Source organism: Patagioenas fasciata, chromosome 4 (assembly GCF_037038585.1).
Source record: "Patagioenas fasciata isolate bPatFas1 chromosome 4, bPatFas1.hap1, whole genome shotgun sequence".
Lineage (NCBI taxonomy): Eukaryota > Metazoa > Chordata > Aves > Columbiformes > Columbidae > Patagioenas > Patagioenas fasciata.
The window spans coordinates 36,752,289-36,773,453 of NC_092523.1; the positions used below are offsets into that span (position 1 = coordinate 36,752,289).

At 34.1% G+C, this 21,165-nt stretch overlaps 1 protein-coding gene across 19 annotated transcripts in view; it reads right to left on the minus strand.

Annotated features, from left to right (window-relative positions):
* The window catches only part of TENM3 (teneurin transmembrane protein 3), a 1,336,783-nt gene that overhangs the window by 1,132,204 nt on the left and 183,414 nt on the right, over positions 1–21,165 (minus strand). For all 19 annotated transcript variants that reach the window (XM_071807653.1, XM_071807652.1, XM_071807659.1 and 16 more), the window contains one exon: positions 9,620–9,672. The gene's annotated coding sequence lies outside the window, so the exon portion shown is untranslated. The remainder of the gene's footprint in view (positions 1–9,619; positions 9,673–21,165) is intronic.

Genomic DNA, 21,165 nt, shown 5'->3' on the forward strand with positions numbered 1-21,165 from the left:
ACATCTACTGTAATGCAGTCTCATTGATATTGTAAAACTTAAAAAATGCTCTGCTTCAGAGTTGGTTATGAATCATTGTGTATGATGCTTTATATTGAAAAATAATTTGCACACTGAAATATTTTTTTTCACAGACTGCATAGCAGGCAAGCTGTCAGAAAACTCCAGCAAAAGCAAGACAGTGAAGGTAAAGGGTTAAAAGTAAAATTGGTGCTTCAGATGATGGTGGTAAATGGTGCTGATAAAGATTCATGAATTATAGGGTTTTGATAAATGTCAGAGAATACACATTCTACACTGAATTTAAAGAGACAAACTTACTTTTGTAAAATTCAAACAAACTAAAGTGATTTTTCTCTATCACAATCACTTTCTTTATGCACACATCTGACTGCTTCAAAAACACTTTATAAACAGTATTTAGCTGTAGGTGTTCCTTTCTACAGCTGAATAGTCAAAGTGTTAAAGTTCCTGTAAGCAAAGTAAAAAAAAGTCCCCTTATCATAATTAGCTGAACTTCCAGTGTAATTGAACTGTGGTCCATTAAAGGGATATTATAGATATGAGTGGAGGGAAGGAAGGAAGAGAAAGGAAGGAAGAAAATGAAACAAAACCCAACTAACCTGATCAGAAGTAAAATTTAATTAAAATTTGACAAAAATAGAATCGATTCTTTATTGAGTCCTGTAGACAAAAATGCAGTATATTTCCCTGTGTTAAAATGCTTTTTGGTTTTGGGTTTGTTTTGTTTTATTTTTTTTTTTCCCTCCAGACTTTCTGTGTAAAACTGAGAGTAGTAAATGTTGCTTCTATTTTAAAAACAGGACACTGGTAAAAAACAGTTATCTGTTTAATGCTTAGAAGTAACTGGTTGCCTGAATAATGACTAAAGCTCAGATCACTACGCTGTTACTCTTCCACATCCCAACAGTGCTGCTATTATTAATAGAACACATTCAGCAACTTTCACCGATTTCAGTGGGAGATGCTAAGTGCTTGACACTTCTAAATGCAAGTACAGTTATTCTGGCATAAAAATACAAACGTAGGAATTCAGTTTTAAGCATCAAATTTTTTAAATGAATCCTGCATAATCCAAGTATCACTGTGCAATTACCACAGTGCAAAAAATAGTGTATGTTCCCCTCTCAGCAGTGCTTCCATAGTAATCTGCCATGCACTTTAAACTGGAAAAATTATGCCTTTCTTAACATGGAACTGAAATGTCTTCTGATGACTTGAATTTTCCAAACAAGCATGACCAGATTTTATTTGATTGCATTTCTCAGGGGGATGTTTCAAATAGTTGATAATTCAGAAATGTGTAAAAAAATGTCAGTGAAAGTCAAAATCACATAACTAAAGGGTCAGAGGAGATGCCAGCTTTACAAAGCCATTTAGCCTATCAAATTTTGCCACAGCAGAACTGCATGATCGTGCAACAGCGAAATTATATTATTATGCTTTGAAAATATTTTTAAACCCCGAATGTAAAAAGAGATTATACCATGTAATAAAATCACACACACACCAAGAAAAAACAAAACAAAAAACCACGTGGTGATCAATATATTAAATACTCATTGACCAAAGCATGAAATAAGAAAGTATATTCTTGTAGTCCCACTAATACAATACTCCAGCATGAGGCTGCAGGCTTTGCAATACGCTGACCACATAGGCCTCGCCAAGCTTGGCCTGGACTTGTCTTGATCTGCTTAAATCCTTGTTTTAGCTTGTTCAGCTGAAACCAAATTTATCAATGATCAGGTGGCTGTTACCTGCTTTGATTTAGTTTTTGCTTCCCTTTGCACAGTCATTAGGTGTGATGCCTATTTGTTATAAATGATCTGTAACTATGAGATAGTAACACTCGGTACTTGTTCTGTGTAGAGCTGTCTATGGCCATTCATTAAAATGCTGGCTTGGGGAGTACAACATGGGATGACAGCAGAAGCCTTAAAGTAGAGGCACAGATTGATACCAAAGGGTTATAAACGACTCAACCATGGCCAGTTACTGGTTATTAAGGAAATAATACCTTGGGAAAGAGGCAGAAACAATTTCAAGGGTGGCAAGAACAAAGACCAAGAATCCAAGTATATAAAACACATCACATATATATAGTGAATACAGAAAACTAATGCCAAAAGAGCTAGGTGCAGAGCATGCAAACAAAAACATAATGCCCTCAAACTGATCCTGAAGAGAAGGAGAAACTATTATCATAAATATTATAACTCCTTGAGGGAAGGAGGTAGATGTTAGAAAGCTTTTATTTATTAGTCTTAAGCTTATCTAATTTGAAGTATTATTATAATCACAAATGGACTAATAATAAACCTTTGAACTAATTTTAAGACTTGAACAGGTACTAAAATCTCTGCTTTGCATAGAGGGTGTGCTCTTTCAGCCTCACACAAGCCACAGTGGTTGTAGTGCAGCAGTCTGATGAAGAGCACGCACAACCCAGTCTTGGGAGACAACCAACTGGCTGTGATGTCGTCAGAGAGAAATTTAGTAAAGAAAGAAGTACCAGCTTTCGGACAAAGCCTGTGTAGAGAAATGAGGGAAGAACTGTCCATTTATCAGTGAAGATGTGCCAGATGCGAGAGGCTCCTGCTTTTAATGCTAAAGAGGAAGAACATTATAGGAACCATGAATGATGCAAATCTGAAGGAAATCAATCACAAAAAAAAAAAAAAAAAAGATGAACTATAGCTTCACTATTTACAGACTGCTGAAAGGCTGTGATCTTTAGGTTATATATTTAATGCATGTGATATAATCAGATTATATCAATGAAAACAGGAATATATAAAAACTAATGGAAAGTCTGGTAGACTACAAGATGAAAATATACTGATTAAAATATCAAGACTGCAAAAAATGTGATGTTATGCATAACATTTTCCATTAGTTACTAGAAAGAAACACCATGCAATGCATCAACAGAAAGCAGTTCTTGGCAGAAGTAAATTACAATGAAAAGCAAAATTTTATAGACACTTTGATGACCAAATCTCAAACTCCAGTATTGATTCAAAGTAATTTATGTCTAGGATACCAGAAGGTATGAAAGACTATTTCAGAAGCGCAAATGGTTGATATTACCATTTCGTGTGTGTGTGTGTTACAGAACTAGGGACATGGCGGGGTGAATAAAGAAGGGAAAAAAAAAAAAAACAAAATCACAACAGGAAAATGCTATAACTGCCTCATATTTAGGCAATATGTTGAGCATTTTCACCCCACCCTATGTATGGAATAAGCAAGTCCCTTCAAAAGGAAATACTTAAGTTTTACTCTGCTTTTTATTTCTTGTTTAAATGTGCACTGTGGTTCCATTTCTTCCTGACAGACACTCCTGACAGCTTACATAGTGTGTATGCAAAACCTAGGGTTGCTCTTACTACAATCAAGAGAACTAGAGATGCATAATTTCTGAAACTTTGACACACTACTTTGAAAAGAGGACTTCCAGGCACTAACAAGAAAAGGGAGAAAAACAATTGTGTTTTCAGCTTTAATTTGTTTTGCTTGATTGAAATAGATGAAAGAATGAACAAGAAAAGATACCGTAAGAATGAAATGTCCAAATCCTATATGAAAAAAAGCTCAGGCATGCATTTTAACCCTCCCTCAGCTGGTTCACCAATTCAAAACTGGGGCTGCAAGGAAAAATTCACTACTGCAAAAAGAAGTTGAAGAAACAAACTGGAAAATGTAGAGGTTTGGAAATGCAGCTAGGTAAGTTTCAGGTGCCTCATTACGTGTGTTATTAAGCACTATCTAGTTACTTACAGTGCTGCTTTGGCAATAACAATTCTGATCTCTATTTCTGAGACTTCTAGAGATAAACATTGTCAGTTGAGTATGTTATACTGTCTCCTTAAATCATTTTGACTGAATCACAGCATTTGGCAATAATAATATAAACATTTTTTTTTTCCAGGTAGAATAATGTAATACCTTGAAATGAGCCCACAGTTAAACTTTTACATTATGTGCCATAAAATAAGCATAGCTTGTCATTTATTCCTCATATATTGTTGAGTGTGTTCTTAGGTCACAAATCATGCAACAATTTGAAACATATGACAGTCATTTTCTCAAGCCTTTTGTGTTAGCAATTGTTCTATGGCATCTTAAAATTGTGTACCAGAAGGCTGAACTGTGAAATAATAGAAACCTCCAAGACACACCTGTAACTGAGGATAGCAGAGCATTTCGTAGAGGAACCCCCATTTCACAAGATAAAGAACAGACAAGGGTGGCACTCTGTACTGCAAAATAGGCTTGAAATCTTGAACCTCCAACTGGGGAGGAAAGAAGAGGTGGGAAGGGACAGAAAGAAGAGTAGTTAGAGTGCAGGTCCTCTGGGAAAGGCTAGAGGTTTCCTTCTGCCTCTGAGTTTCCTGTTTCGGTGGGACTCAACAGGAATCATGGAATCATTTAGGTTAGACCCTTAAGATCATTGAATACAGACAGAAATCTGAGAGAGATTGAGAGAGGAAATAAGCAAAATCCTGAGAAGACCAATAATGTACTCTTGCATACTGACAGACCGACTGCTACTTGTTTTCTCCCAATGTACTGTAGAAATTTAAATTTTAATCTCTCCTCTGATATGCCAAATGCTAACAAGAAATCTACAATATATTCCTGTCTTTTCTTGCTGTTGGGCAAGTGAGGTCAGCAGGATAATTTCTATGGTCAAGGCCTGTTTGTTATTGGAGGATTTATGTAAATTCAGCTGATGAGACTAACGTGCCAGAAGCAGCTGTTTTTACATTATTTTTAAAAAGTCCCAAGTCCCCAAAAAGAAAAAGCAGAAGATGATTTTGGATTTATTCTTATTTTATAAAATCTTGAAAGAAGAAGCAATATTCATACTAAGAAGCCCTATTTCATAGATAAGAAATGACACACAAATTTTTATACAGTTCTCAATGTTAGCATGATGCTAGACTGTGTGAAGTTCAGAAAACAAAATGAAAAAATCCTTGAATATTTCTCTTGTCTGCATGAGTCAAGATGAAACAGTTTAACTGTAAACATTTTGGACTGATGACACTGAATAAAAAGTCTGCATGTCAGGACACCAAAAATAGAAAGCAATAATATTTTTTGTAAATCTAGTTTATTCAAATAGAATTGAGTGTTGAAAGACAAGTCAAGGGAAGCCCCATACCGCTCTTCTAACCAGTGAATATTTACATAATTTAGTGGGTATTTCATGTAAACTATATAGCACAGCAGTAGACCTGAGCTCTATACTCCAAATTCAACCACTGAGCCCAAATCAATTAGTCCTCTTTGGTTTATGGAGTCTGGAACTCCTGTTCAACAGGACAGGAAGAAAAAGCTGCTGCCCAATATCTACCCACTACTAATGATTATGGTCCTCACTAGTCGGAAGGTAAGAATTTACATTTTCTTGGACACAGAACAGGGAATTATACTTGAGTCCTCCAACATTATTGGTTATATATCATATTCTGCTGGTGAAGAAATACAGAACAAGGGATCTACTCTTTTAATATCTTAAAAACATATGAGAACTACTAGTAAAACTTGCAAGGGTCCTGGCATAGTCAGTCATAGGACTTTAGAGTTCAGTGAGCAGAATGCACATTAATTGTGCCCTTCAGGGCAAAATCACCAATTACATTTAAAAAAGGTAACCTCAATTCTATTTCCTAAAGAAAGAATCAAGAAGGTGTACTCACCTGAATCACTTAGTAGCATTAAACCTCAACCCTGAGAGTATTAGAAATCCTGTCACTTTGGTATCATTTTCACCATGCCCTAGGATTTCCTAATGACTAACTACAGGTAAACCTCTGTTCCATACATTCTTGACTGTGAATCTCAGCCTCAGGTGCTCAATTCTTTTTGTGTATATATAAAGAAGGTAAGTGCCTACAAGTTGTTCTGAATATTAGTTATTGCAATGCCTAAGTGTGTTTATGGATCTTGTCCAAAGTAATTTTGTCTGCTAAATTATATCATCTATTAAGTAACATAGATTTTTCATGAAACTAGGCTCCCAAGTCACTTCAGTCCTTTGAAAACCACTACATAAGTCTGTCAAGATATTCCCATTTGCTAAACCACAGACCCTTTATCTCTTTCCCATCACAACAACTATTTCTGTCTTGAAGAAAGAGAACTAGTCACACAAGTGAAAATGGCAGTGGTGGGAACAGCATTTTTTTCCTATTACATACATACCTGATTGGCAAATGAGGTTTAAACATAATGGATGGTACATGCTTGAATTCATAATTCCTCATAGGCAGTAAATAAAAAGTAACTGAAATGCTCTAGTACTTAATATATGTGCCCTAAGGGAGAAAAACTTAGGCAATAAGCCATGTCATAAATAAATATTTAGCATATTTGCCCTCAAGGCACTTCCATCACATTTTATCAGGAAGCGTAATATTTGAAGTGTTCAGTGTAAGAAAGGTTTTGCCCAAACAGAACACATGTGATTGCTCAATTCTGCTGCAGACAATTGGATTAAAGATCGTACTTCTTTTTATTTTTCTTTTTTTTTTACTGAATTTCAGAAAAAAAAAGGTTAAAAAAAAAACCAAAAAAGCCCCAAATCTTTTCCAAACTGATTTATATATTGGAATGGCTACAACCTGCCTCGCTTTGCTAATGGAATTCAGAAGGATAGAGAGTTATCTTATCTGGAAGTAATTGCTCCCAGGGTTAAAATAACATCACTGAAATAATCCACTGCAATGAAGTTTATTCACTTTGCGTTAAAATTTCTGTAAAACTTTCATTCTGTAAAACATTAATTCCCTGGAATTATAAAAGAAATGGCAAAAAAACAGGTTACTATAACCCACCTTTACAAGATGTAGTATGCTCATCTTTGCATTCCATGCACTCATGAGATAATAGGAGACATGGAATAAAGTGATACCTGCCCTTTCCCTGTCTTTGGTTTACAGTACTGCTGTCAGTACTAGTCTGGCTCTAGGAACTGGGCAAGACTGTGTTTAAATTTCCTTAAAGTACCTTGTGTCATGCTTGAAAGGCTTCATTCCCTTTATCTCTTGTCCTCATTTCCTATCACATACATGTTGTGTATATATATTCTTTGTATTTGTGTGGGGAAATATACCCATATGTGTCAAAACTTAACTGAATGAAATAAAACTACTTTTCACCTGAGGACTTAGCAGAAGTACTATTAATTTCAGGTATACACTAAACTAAATGTGATACTTGGGAATTAATATTATGTATAAATTACAGTCATGCCTTAGATATAAAGGCTAGCAAGAATTGATGGCAATTCTTCTATCCCAATTAGAATAATTTATAATATACAATACATCCTGACAGGTATAATGTGCTGACATCTTTACATGAAAGGACAAAAAGAATAACACATAACATAAACTCCCGGGACGGCATCAATTAACACTGCCAAACTAAGCAGTTCTTCTTACTTATCTTACCAGAATGGCTTATTTAATAAACAAAACAAGACTTCTCAAGAGGATTGTAATGTCATTAGTTTTATTCTTCCCTTCACCTCCTATCCTGAATAGGGCTTTTTTTTTTCCATAGTTAGCTGTACCTCTCAGAGATGTGGCCTTTTTTTTTTTTTTCTTTTTCATCTGCATGCTTTATGTCCTTTAGTGATGTTTCCCCTGGGCATTCTCAGTAGCACTCAAATAGAACCTTGGAGTGTGGCATCCTCTCTTTTCCCTCCTTAGGTCTTCTCTTTTTTTTTAAACTACTTTTTAATTTTCTTTTTTGGTAACTGTCCCATATTTTTCACTTCTAAAGTTCTTTCTTTCTAATTTCACTTAAATATTTTCATATAGCAAACACTATTTAAATCTTGGCAAGATCAAAGTCTATCTGAGGTACTTGAGAAAGTATCAAATTATCTTATCAATTATATTTCTATATAAAGACAAGACCTGAGAGGAAAAAGCGAAAAATGCAATAACTTAGCAACACATCTGCACAGACAAAAAAGTCAGTAATATTGTGATTTCCTGTGTAATTTCCAAAGTATAACAGGCTACTGAAAATTTTGAGTTTTCTGATGAATCTAAGCATTGCAGGTGCATTGAAAGAATAAAAAAAGAGGATTAGGTAGCATAGTGAGGTATGATGAGAATTGCTTCACATGTCTTACAAGACTCTGGGATTTCAATCAGGAAGAAGAATCATATTTCTAAAATATTTTTGAAAGTCTAAAAAAACCCTATAAAAATTAATAAGAGCAGTGAAGTCAGAATAGTGAAAGGCTGAATATTTCAGACATTCTTCTGGGACATAAGACCAGGCTTCAAGTCCTTGGTCTATCAAACCCCTCTCAGGTAATACAGCATGTTCTTAGATGGGCCTCTGACTTTTCCACTCAGAATAGATACTCCACCCTGACCACTAGGATTTTCTCTCAGTAAAAGCTCCACCTATATGTTTTTGTTCCATTAAAAGTCCAGTACTCAGTTCACATCTGGCACATTCCCCAGAAGCTTGGGGAACTTTTTCAGAACTTTTCACTTTCCTCTGTCAGCACACAGGAGAAGCAGCTCAATAATGTCTGTAACTCAGAAGCTATGTTTTGGGATGCTGAGGTAATTACGGAACTTTTTTCTTTTTAAAGGCAACGTATGGCTAAGTATTAATTAATACAGGATCTCCTGTCCCTGTCAGTGTATGTATTAAAGCACATGTATACAAGGTATATGGTAGGCCCTTAAAAGTCCCTAGTGTTTTAAAATAAAGTAGGCACATATATGATGACTACAACAATAAACTATTGCTCTTCCTTTCTCTCTTGTTACCAAATCCAAGTTTAAGGCAGATCACAGTGTCTACATTACTCACTCTAAATTTATGACTTAAAAATAACAATTTTAGTGAAACTTTTTATTCTGTTACCTGTGTCCTTGAGAGACAATAACATTCTTTGCAAGGGTGGAGAGTACAGTACAATTTAAAAGTTAATCAAACATTGCTACAGGAGAGATAGCTAAATAACAATGAAGTATCAGAAAGAATGGCCTGGGTACAATATGACACTGAGTTATTCCCCACAAACGGAAGTAAAAAAACCAAAACAAAATAAAACAAAACAAAAAGCATTCTAAAACTAAAGAACTCTCAAAATTGACTAAATATTTGGAACTAAAGTCAAACTTACATTTCTTAGAAGGAAGTTATATCAATAAAAAGTAAAAAAGTGAAGTTAGCCAGTCATCATATTGAAAAAAGTATCCTATCATAGCCATATGAAATTTTCTACTAGTTTAACAGTGTTCTTCTAATCTTGCACAAAGAAGTATGTGATTAAAATGTAACAATCTTTTAATATTTTTTTTGCACACATGAAGCCTTTTTTCTGCATTATCAAATTAATTAAATTTATCCTTTCTAAGAAGAGAAAAGTGAAAATTTGTCTTTCATATGTAAACACAGCTTCATAAACAGGAAGTCAAAGTCAATTAATGCCATCCATAATTCTCTGTTATGGGTCAGACAGAAAGAATTACCATTCTCCATTTTCTATTCTAACCAACAAACCTAAAGGAATGATCATTTGAAGTAGTACTTTTAAGGAGGTCCTTACCTTTGAAGTATTTTGCAGTTCCTTTTGGCAATCTATTCAAATGGAATATTTACCTGTTATAAAGGAGATAAGGTACCATTAGTGATATCTCAGAATGCATGAATGAAGTAAATCACTTTCATTTGTTAGTTAAATATATAAAAATTAATGTTAATTATGTTCACCTCAGTGTATCTCTATGGTTCTCATCAAGAAAATTGGGTGGTTCAAGAAATGTGATATGCTCTTATAAATGAAGAAAATTTTAGAAGAAATTACTCTCAGTGTGATTCAAGTAGCTCCTAAGTGCTGACCTCCCACCTAGCTTCGCATTTATGGTCAAAACACCTTTATTAGTCTAAGCATATTTTAATACTTCTTTTATGTGGCACCTACAGAATCTGGAATCCAAGTGACTATGCCTACAGATAATTTTATTATCCAGCATTTTCTTGTCTCTTGGTCCTTTTCTAGTAATTCACAGGCTCTTGTTTAACACATTTTAAGTTCCAAGGGCTAAGGGCCACTTTTTATTTCTTCAATTGAACAATGTCTTGCACAACAGAATTCTGACACAGAGGTCTTATGGCAATAAATACACACAAAAAAATTACTGTGTACAACTTAGCATGTGGTATCATGGGTTGGGTGCATACAAATAAAGACTTAAGACAGACATTTACTCATCATTCATATTTGTGATTTAGTATTCTATTTTTAAAAGTTCTTTAGATTTTCTGCATCAAATAAAGTTAACTTACAAACTCAGGAAACAAAAGAATCTATTTCTAGATCTCCAGGACTAAAATTAACTCATTTCTCATTCTTTTCATGACTCTAATAATCACAGAATACATATTTCTTAGAAATCTCTCCTTATTTCCTCTAAGGTTGTAGTATTTGGAAGTATATCTCGATAGGGTGAAAGTCTCATAAATGCAACTTTTTGATAAGAGCACATCAAATTTACTGTTTCACTTCAGTGCTCCTATTGTTTTTCATTTATTTTCATCACTGCAAAACTACAGGAATGATTGCTGAAACTTCCCATTTGTTTTGGTGGGAAAAAGTGAAATAATTAAAAAAAGTTATTTGTAAAGATAAGGGAAGGACAAAGTTTTTCACTCTTTCCTATACTATTTAACACTAGTTGCAGAAGCCATGATGCCTTCAGAAATATGCTATAAAACAAATGAAATTGCAATTAAATATATTTTATGTTTAACACTTCTTTTGAAAAATGACTTAGTAACCTTTTACTAAAGGAATCATGCTGTAGATTTACAAAACTACTCTGTGTCAGTATGTCAGTCTTGATAATGTAGAATACTGATAAATATAGGAAAACTATGAAAAAAAACTTTTAGTTTCACATAAACACTGTATTAGTACTTTGAATGTCATGAAGATACGTTTCAGATTTCCACCTCTGTTCAGAAAGATCAAGAACCATATTTATAGCAGAAGGACAGCAATACAATCTCTTCATTACTTGAAACAGATTTTGGTCCTTTTCTCTGGAGTATTCCCAATTGATGTGGTTTCTACCATTTTTCACTTTAATAACCTCTACTGAATATTCAAAAATAACAAGGAAATATTGAGCTGAATCTTCAAATATGCACAAACACTAAAGCTGAGCAAGTTTTAGAATTCTTGCTTGGTGTAGGATCATCAGGATTTTCATAGTCATCCCAAGCCCCTCAGGTAACAAATAGCCAATCATGGAAGTACTTCTTGATCAACAATTACTTTGTTACCCACAAACCTTCACAAATAAATGTTTACAGAAAAACAAACAAGGAAATTTACAGATCATGAAGTTCAAAAATGTATTATTAAAAACATCATGCACTTATTTATTGATTAAAATCAGTCAGCCTTTAGCCTTACAAATTCTTCCTGTGTAAGCAATGATTATCTGAAATGGTTCCTGAGTAGATAATAGCTTATTTATGGGATTGAAGAATAGATAGCTACAAATATCCTTACTTGGAAACAAATATCTGGTCCAAATAGTGAGTGCTAAAATAACATATCGTAATATGAAGAGAAAATAGAAACTAATTTAAGCATACGGTGAAAAACAGCCTGGGAAATTCATATCTCTTTTTTTTGACATTTTCTCTTTTATAAGGAAGACAGTCCTTTTAATAAAAGCGACGTTCTCTTTTTGCTCAATGGCACAGTGAACACTATAAAATCAATTTTTTTTTTAACATTTCGCCTGTTCTGTCTTTTCCTGACTATTTGGTATCGGCATAGATGTTCTTCCATTTTGTGGTATTTGGGTTTATTTTATAGGAAACATAAAGGACACTTTTTCTGTAAATATTGACTAATCTTCTGTCATTCTCACTGTAAGTAAATATGACTGTTCCAAACTTTAGCACACATATTCTACAAGCGTGTGCTGCTTGGTAAATAGAGAGTAACTTGACATATCCTTGTATTATCTAAAGTGATTAATAGTTATAATTATGGGCAGCAAAAATTCTATTCTAACATTGCTCTATTGAAGAAGGTGTTCATAGAATTGAGGGCCAGTGTAGATCTGAAGATTGCTAAATTAAATATGTTACCATGGTAGCCACTCACTGTAAACTGTATCAGAGCAGAGTGGACAAAAGGACATTTCCAAAACACTACCAAGTTCTTCTGCCTTTCAATATTTTGATGAGTTTTTGAAGTGTTATTTCAGAATCTGTTAATATACTCAAATACATTCGTTCTATTTACTGTGAAACGTGAAGTCTATTAATGTATTTTAGAATGCAGATTTTCCATCATGCCTCACTAAACACCCAAGAACTCAGGCATCTGTAGAGGTGAAAGATGATGTGTTTTGTTTAATGGTGATTTTTGAACTACAGATCCTTAAATATGTAGTTTGGTGTTTGTTTGGTTTGTTGTTGTTGTTTGTGATTTTGTGGGGTTTTTTGGTTGGTTGGTAGGCTGATTTTTTATTTTTAGTTTTCAAAGTGCATTTCAGGGTCTGTCTGGGTAGGTGACTGTGAGACATAGAATCTGAATGCTGGCAGTGTTATTAATTTAACAGGTATTTGATTGTAAAGGCTTTTCATTGTATATACCACATTTCTAATAGTTTCTCAGTAATCCCTAGAGCTTGAATCAACTTCTATTCATTTTATTGCATTTTAAACTTTCTTTAACTTTGGATTTATCAGAATTGTTTAAGCAAGTGGCATCATATCCTGACTTCCACACCTATCCTGAAGCCCTAACAAATTTCTGTTCTTACATTTAATTTTACTTGTAATCGAAATAAGAAAAACATAACTATTATCTTCAATTTTATCACTGGCTACTCAAAGAAACCTTTATCATTTTGATCAATGTTAATTCCAGTTCTTTTATACTTACGATGAGATTAAGTAGGCAAATCTGTCTGACTCAGTCAGAACTAATAATTCAACCTGTTTCAGTAGATGCCAACAGAAGGATCCTTTTGTGATAGATCAGATACTAACCACTAGACTAAAAACTTTGAATAGATATTTAATTTTAGCTCTTATTTTAAGGGTTTGCTTTGTTTTGTTTTGTTTTGTTTTCTGGTTTTGGATAAGATTCCTAGTTTTTCTGTCTTAAATTTTCTCAGTCATAAATGAAAAATCATGTACTCCATAAGATACTATTTTAAACCTGATTATGTCTAGAATATAGTTTGGAAAGGAAAAACATCAAGAATAGTGATAGCTCGTATTATTATATTAATATCTTTGGGCAACAGTTTTAGGCTCAGCAGAAGATCACTAACATTTAAAGTTCAGTAAGATATTGGTTTTTGCATCCAAAAAACCCTAAAAAATAAACATTGGGAATGACCTTACTATTTCGCTAGAATGAAGAGTGGCAAACAAATACAACAGTAGTTGCAACAAGAATTTTACAATCATGAAATAATACTTGTAAATATAAGTAATATCTCTAAGTATTATTTTCCTATGAAAAAAATATGCATATGCCTCAATGAGGAGGAAAGAAGAGGAATTCGTTCGGTTACTTTCCAGAACTACTGTCTACAAGTAGATGCCGTTGTTCCCCTCTTACATAGTCTTACCAGAGCAGCCAGTCTAGCCAAAATATTATTTTTATTCTTGGGCTACCTTGGTTTCTGCAGACAATTTATTTCTTTTAAACCTATTTTTTTGGCTTTCTTAAGTGCCTTTCCTAAAATGCGGGGAGCAGAGGAGAAAAGCTTTGTAGTTCTTTTCTTTAACTTTCTAAGTTATCTGTCTCATCTGATCTGTTAGGACCAAAGGCATGTAACTCCCTTGTAACTCTCAACAGTTCTATGGTAATATGCTTTGTATATATTGAAACTGCAAAAGAATTGATATGCATTGCTTTGCCTGCCCCATTACACCAAATATATGTGTGTTAGTGTAAACACACAATGAGTGACACAGTATGGCATAGAGAGGAAACAAGCAGAGAACTGACCTTAAAAATTCATAGTTTACACAATAGTGTGTAACACATTTAAAGATTATGAGTGTTAAATAATTGTCAATAATTTATAACAAATACATTTCACCATCAGAAGACATTTAAAGAAATTAAGATCTTGACAATTAGACACTTTTCATTTTTGAGAAGATTAAAAACAAAATTGATAATAATAGTACAAGCACCATAATTTGTATTTACATAAAGTCTTTGATAATGTCTCAAATGATAGTCTTCATCTTAAACTGAAAGCAGGAAAGATTCAGGTTAAACATGGGAACAGATAAAGAACTGATTAAAGTAAAGTGATTAGAAAGTAAAGTGTTGAAAAGGGTCACAGGGGAGTCAGTTCTCAGATCTTTATTGCTTCTAATCTACATAAATTACCAAGACAGAGAAACTAGCTGTAGAATTGCCAAATACACTTACAACTGAAATGAAGTAGTAAGTGGAAAGCAAAAGAATTAAATTATTTTTCTCCCTGGAAAATAGCTTCCATATTAAATGGAAAACAAAATTTAAGAATGATAAATATAACATATAAAGCATTCTTTGTTTTTTTCCTAGAAAAGTACAAGAAGCTTACTTGTAAATACTAACATACAAAGTTCAGGGAACCTTTCTGAACCTGTTTAGATTACTGAAAAACTAAGAGAATGGTAAGCAGTTTCTGCATACTGCAGCTCTAGAGTAGGAAAAAAAAAATAGTTAGCAGTTCAGAAAAAAACTTTACGATTGTGTAACACTTGCAGTTGCATCACTATTGTGCAACAATAACTAATATTCAATCCCCTTATATTAGAAGTCTCAAAACAGAGAAAACTGAAAAGATTTCCACAGAAGTTGTTCCTGCCATTTCCCCCATCTGCTGATTTTTCAACTGAAATAAAACTTAAAATCACCTAGCTCCAATGGAAACAAGGAAATATAAAATATTACTCAACATGATGAAAAATTACCCTTCTGGACATTATACTGGTTTTTTATGGTTTGTTTTCATTTTTTTTGATTGTTTTGTCTTTTTGTTGTTTTGTTTGTTTAAAATTTAAATACAATAAAGCACCCTTGTACTTGGCGCTGGTGAGGCCTCACCTCAAATCCTGTGTTCAGTTTTGGGCCCCACCAGAGGAAATACATTGAGGTTCTGGGGAGAGATCAGAGGAGGATGAGTTTGGTGAGAGATCTGGAGCACAAGTCTGATGAAGAGCGGCTGAGGAAACTGGGTCTGTTTAGCCTGGAGAAAAGGAGGCTGAGGGGAAACCTTATCACTGTCTGAAAGGAGGTCGTAACATGGAGGGTGTTGGTCTCTTCTGAGTAACAAGTGATAGGAGGAGAGGAAATGGACTCAAGTTGCACCAGATAAAGTTCAGATTGGATATTAGGAAACATTTCTTCATGGAAAGGGTTGTGAAGCCCTGGGACAGGCTGCCGAGGGAAGTGGTAGAGTCACCATCCCTAGAGGTGTTTAAAAGGCATTTAAATGAGGGTCTTAGGGACATGGTTTAGTGCTAGAGTTAGTTAGGTCATGGTTGGACTTGATGATCTTAAGGGTCTCTTCCAAGTAAAAAGATTCTATGATTTTAAATGCTGAGGATCAGACTTACAGAAGAACATCTATCTATACACTGCTGATAACATGAATAGTATAACTCAGTGTTAAATATTATATCCTAGTTAAAATGCATGGAAAACTTAAGTAGTTAGAAAATGCATGTTAGAGATGAGGAATTATTGAAAGAGATAGATACCTCATTCTAAGCTAGGTATGATGTTGCTGACCATCACTGTAATTTGACCGACTCACTATGCTATAGTCTGTTATGTTATTTGTATCCTTCTGAAAGCTTTGAAACGGTTATTCATATAACAGAAATATAAGATAATGAAGAAAATTTTAGTTTCAAAAATCAAAAAATACAGGTAATTACATTTTATTATTTGTTTTCTGTAACCGATAGCCTGGTCATAATTCAGTATCATATCTTGCTTCCATTCATGTCTTCCTCTAAAAGTCATCTAATTTCATCTTAGTTTGTATAAAGAGCCTCCAGAAGAAAAAAAAAAATGCAGCACTCAAAAAAAAGAAAAAGAAAACAGGAAGAATTGTTCTAAGCTTTATTTCTTATATGCGATACAGATTTATGCTTACATGTACATATGGCCCTCAAGACAGCTGCATCAAGACAATGGAAGCATAGGGGTTTATAGTGTCAACGAAATTGCATTTCTGTGTCCATTTGAATGGCAGCTGTGACAATTTTAAGTCCAGTACCTGCAAAATATTTTTGTACTTGACAGATAAGGAACTATTATCAAAGTATGCTTAAATCAGTATATGCAATAGAGGGAAATAAATTTGTATATAGGAAGAAGTGAAGAGAAAGTAAGAGAAGGAAATTAACATTCATTCTATTTTATTGCCACACTTCTAGTTTTTCAATATTTGCTTAATGAATTTAATATATCTCTCAGTACTCACCATTTTAGAAATACTTGCAGTTTGATAGACAGCTTGGTATCAAATACAGAAGGTTTCTATTAGTAGCAATCCATTGCTACTTCTTGCTTTGGTTTTTAAAGCTCATTAATGTTATTGATTACATTAATTTGAAAGCTGCAGAAAATTAATGTAAAATGAACAGCTGCATAAGGTGACAACACACAAAATTGCTGTGGTCTTCAGAGATGACTCCTCCGGTGTGTTTTCCTTATAGATCAGTTCAGCAAAGCAGGAACAAAAGAGCCCAAATAGAAACTTTCAATTAGTTTTTTATGTTCCAGTAAATAGAAAAAGTTTGATAATTTTTCCTTCACTTTTATCAATTTATCAGTGACATCCAGCAACTAGATAGCTTCCTGAAGAAGACTAGGGACTGCTCAGATTACAAAAGCAAGTCTTTTTGCTCTTTTTTTACTTATGCTAAGTATGAGAAACAAACAGTATGATCTGATAACAAACGGTATAATAAATTTCACAAATCTAGTCTAGCATTTGTTTTTCTTTAAGCAGTTAATCATTCAAGAATTCTCTCTTTATTTTGAATTTGGTCCAGTAATTAAAACTTAATCTACATGCATACCTCTTTCCAGAAAAACTAGATGTTCTTGTAAGACCACCAAAACGAAGATGATCTTGTAAGATCATCTAATGATATTCCTGGTCTTCAAAACAGAAGGAGAGAATTGCTCTAAAGAAGCAAGGCTCTATGTCACACTCACTATCTATGTGAACAAAGCTTTTAGGGAAATAACTTTATAATGGAATTCCAAGCCACAAGCTCGAGCATTGCCCTTTACAAGCATCTTTGGCTATTTGGAAGACTGTAGCAACGCTATGCCTTCAGCTCACGTAACTTTTTAGTTGTGCTGCTTTTAATGCACAGATTTATGAACTTATAAAGTCTAGCTACTTAGAAGTGCCATATGTTTTAAGAAAATAATATAGTACCATATTACAAAATTACTGCACATAATTGTGGCGGTGAGCATTATCCTCTGGCAGAGAGGACAACCCTTGTACATACAACTATAATTAGGATCATTTAGACCAGCCAATCTAGGTTGACATCTACTCTGTGTGAAACTTCATCAGAAATATTCCATCAACATGTATTTTGTGATTAAAGTAGTGCATTTCTTCTTTTTTTTTTTTTTTTCACCTTTTTTGAGTGTGTTTTTTTTAAATTTCATTATTTATTTTTGTAAGTGAATATTACCATTTACTAACGAAGACTAGTTGGTCAGTTTTTACAGGCAAAGATAACCACATTGCTTCTGGGATTTTATACTTAGTAGGACTCAAAGGCATTTAATAAAAGTAAAATATAGCATCTTGTTTCATCATTTGATATACAGTCATAAACCAGGATTATGTTGTTCTTATTATGCTCCTATGTTCTACTTATGATCTTACAATTACTTCCTAAAAAACGCAGCTCAGTATTCCATATTCTTATCAGTGTTAACAAGGTAAGAACCATGAATTATCTGAGTAAGTATATTGATACAAGTGTAAGTCCTGAAGGTGATATAGCAAGTGCTTTTATTTGTCATAAACCATTGCTCTTGTATACCTGAAACTATTATAAAATCATTCACTTGTGATAGATGAAATATCAAATACTATTGAGGTGCATGAGAGCATTATTATTTGCATCTTGGTTTCCCAGCAGTTAATTGTGATGAAGTAGCATCATTTAAAACTTGATATGCAATTGAATAAGCCTATTCAAATACTAGAGTGCTGGAAACTTCTTTGTCAGCAGCTGTTTCCTGACTCTTATGTACACCTTGTATATGAAGGATGAGAAGAAGAATATTAACATCTCATAGAAATTAAACTGTACTGTGAATTTAGATATAACAAAATGCAACAATCTTCAAGGGGTTCAACGAAAGCCTCTAGTGTCTTGGAATCCTTCTGGAAGCCAATGCTGTCAAACAAAACCCAGGAAAACCCATGCTTGGTGACTGTATACAGAGTGGGTAGTAACATAAATCAAACAGCTCATAAATAGGACCAATAGGCCCTTTATTTGTTTTTAAAAGAACCTTGTGAGATGGGAATTACAAAAGAGGCACAACAAAACCACTTCAAACAAGGTAAGTTGCTATTTTAGTATTGCAAATAAAGAAAAGCCTCTAATTCTGGTGCAAGGAGACATCAAAATCCCAGAATAGTTTAACAAGCTGAATTTTTTTAAGGTCTCGCTTCATAAACAAGGTCTTGACCAGGGTTTTAAGACCACAGCTTTAAGAATTATAAACTTTGCTGTGAGTGATCACTGTTGCCTTTCAAGTTGACAGATATCAAAGGAACACACAAATTAATTGTCATCATCAGGAAAATATTTATGTCTACTGATTCTGAATACCAAACTGAGAAATGTCACTATTTCTCTTGTGAAATTTGTTTGGCTGAAACTAGTATATAAAGAGAAAGAATTTATAGAAGCATTGAGCATCTGTCCTCATCAGCTTCTCTGTATATTGAAATGTATATTTTTAAATGCAAAATTCTTTTGAGATTACTTAAACCTAAGAACACCCCACAGTTGTACTTAATCTTTCTCAAACTACTCCTTAGGAACTGCAATTGAATAGTGCTGTGAAAATCATCACAGAAAAAAATTGTATCATTCATTATCCATGTATTGAAATGGCTGGTAATCTCCCAATTCTGAACAATTTGAAGGCTTAACTCTTAAATGTACTATGAGAAAACCAAAAGTTTAAAATAGGAAAATGTGTAAGAGAGTTTAAGAGCAGTTTATTTCAAGACACACTTGGCAATCTGTTACGGATTCAACTGTTTAAAAGTATTTCTTTTGAGCTGTTGGCATTAAAATAAAATTAAACTGAAAAAAAAAAAATCATTTTCATTTATGATGGTAAGGTATGACCACGATAATAAACCTGGCATACAGAATGTTACCGTGTAGCCCTGGGCTGGCAGCCAAACAGTAAACAGTTGCTCGCTCTCACTTTTCCTTCCCCAGGGGGAAGCAAGGCAAAATGAGGAAAGACTTGTGGGTTGAACTAAAAACAGATTTAATAAAACAATAATAAAAGAAAAGCGAATAATAATGTGACTATCATAAAATATACTAAGCTACAAAGATATACAAAGCAATATTCAGCTCCTGGAACATGCGCTCCCAGCAATGAACGCCAGGGGGTGGGCACTGTGAGCACAGTGGCTCCAGTAGCACCCGGAGATGGAGTTTTGCCCTGAGCAGGAGTGGGAGCAGAAGTGGGAGTGGAAGCCCTCACAGATGGCAGCTGTTGAGGAAAGAGGGCAGTCCTCAGCAGCTTCCTGCTTATATATGGAGTGTGATCTTCATGGTATGGAAGACTTCATTGATCAACCTGGATCAATGATCAGATCAATCTAGGTGCTGTCCTGGATCTGCTCCTAGCTGCATTACACACACGCTTACTTGCAAACGTGGGATACTGAGGAACACCCTTTGTCCCCTTGGAAACAGCCAAGATATCAATGAGTTTTGACATTCTTTCATACCAAATCCCAAACATTGGAAAGCTACTGAAAGAAAACATTAGTTCTGTCCCAGGGAAGAAGCCATGTTATCACGTTAGTCTCGAACTAAACCCAATACAAAAGATCGTGTTAGCTACTAAGAAGAAAAGAATCTAACAGGATGGAAAATTACCTTGATTCAGCTAACATAGCACACAGAAGTAAATGAAGTGACACACACGATAAAAATACAAATCAAACCAAACTGCCTTGCATTTGAAACTTGTTACTGTTCAGAGCTAGCATCAAGGCTGATTTTGTTACTTGTTACTTGTTCACAGCAAACATCAAGGCTCTCAATTCATTGTCTAAACTGATAGCTTTCCAAACTCCTCTCTGGATTTGGTAAATTGCAGAGCTCGGTGCCTCAAGAGGCAAATTTCTATAGCCCAAATTCAGAAAGTATTTCAAACGTTTTTCAGCAAGGGAAAATCTCAGTATAAACATTTGCCTAAAGCTAGACATTTACTTAAATACTATCCTGAATAGGAATGTATAATTAATTTCTCCACAAACTAGGAATAACTCTAATTTGAATCCCGTGCTAATAAAAATGTTTCAGCACACATTCTTCAGTGATCAACAAAACTAACAGCATTTGTTTTTCTATTGCTTAGACATGACATGTTCTGTGAGCTACAAGCATTGGCCATCCGCAACTGGCTCACTCCACTGACAAACACGAGTACTGCCTTCGATCATAGAACACCCTCCCTCTGTATGATAGAGAATAATTAATAAAATTTTTTTTTCTTTTTTTTTAACCTAAACATCAATTTTCATAGATTTTGAAATAATTTAATCATTTTAAGACCTCTACTCCACTGTTGAGTTTGCAGAAATTAGCTACTGGATTTGAAAGCCACTCAGAAGAATGGAGGGATCTGGCGGTAATCTAAGAACACAAGTAAGCCTTAGGAAACTATGTTATGAAAGAATCTGATAATAACTAGTTGTAAAATACCAATTTGGTAAACAGCATTAAATTGTTCCTTCTAGGCCTTGAAAAATGAGTCCAAAATCTTGCAATATAGAGTATAATAAATTTGCAAAACTG